This window comes from Chrysochloris asiatica, unplaced genomic scaffold (assembly GCF_000296735.1).
Source record: "Chrysochloris asiatica unplaced genomic scaffold, ChrAsi1.0 scaffold00033, whole genome shotgun sequence".
In the NCBI taxonomy this organism is placed as follows: Eukaryota; Metazoa; Chordata; class Mammalia; order Afrosoricida; family Chrysochloridae; genus Chrysochloris; species Chrysochloris asiatica.
The window spans coordinates 22,105,676-22,106,520 of NW_006408551.1; the positions used below are offsets into that span (position 1 = coordinate 22,105,676).

General features: G+C 32.3%; 1 protein-coding gene across 1 annotated transcript in view; it reads left to right on the forward strand.

Moving 5' to 3' along the window:
• The window catches only part of MYRFL (myelin regulatory factor-like), a 247,800-nt gene that overhangs the window by 16,374 nt on the left and 230,581 nt on the right, over nt 1–845 (forward strand). The gene's annotated exons all lie outside the window — the stretch shown is intronic.

Consider the following 845-nt stretch of genomic DNA (forward strand, 5'->3'; position numbering starts at 1 on the left):
TAGAAAGAATCCACAGGACAAGAAGCTGGTTCTTTGAATGAATTAATAAAATTGACAAACCATTAGCAAGCCTAACAAAAGAAAAGAGGGAGAAGACAGAAATAATAACGCATAAGAAACCATATGGGTGATGTCACAACAGAACCAATAGAAATAAAGAAGATAAAAAAAACAGAAGAGTTTTAGTCCAATAAATGTGAAAATCTAGAAGAAATGGATACATTTTTAGAAAGGCACGACCTACCTAAATTTACACAGAGTGAAGTAGAAATCTTGACCTATAACAAAGGAAGAAATTGACCAGGCCATCAAAAAACTCCAACCAAAAATTATCTAGGTCCAGATGGTTTCACTGGTGCATTTTACTGAATATTCATGGAAGAGCTATCACCAGTTCTACTCAGATTACTCCAGAATATAGAAGAGGATGGAAAACTTCCTAGAAAATACATTCTATAAAGCAAATATAACTCTCATACCCAAAACAGGAATGGACATCACTAAGAAAGAAAATTATAGACCAATATCCCTAATGAATATAGATGCAAAATTTCTCAACAAAATTCTAGCCAACAGAATTCAACAACATATCAAAAAAATAATACATCATGACCAAGTGGGATTCAGATCAGGGATGCAATGATGTTTCAACATTAGAAAAGCAATCAATGTAATCCACCATATAAATAAAAAGAAAAGAAAAGAGCCACATGATCATATCGATTGTTGCAGAAAAGGTATTTGATAAAATCAAACATCCATTCCTGATAAAAACACTCAACAAAGTAGGAATTGAAGGGAAATTCATCATCATAATTAAAAGCATATATACAAAACCAACAGCC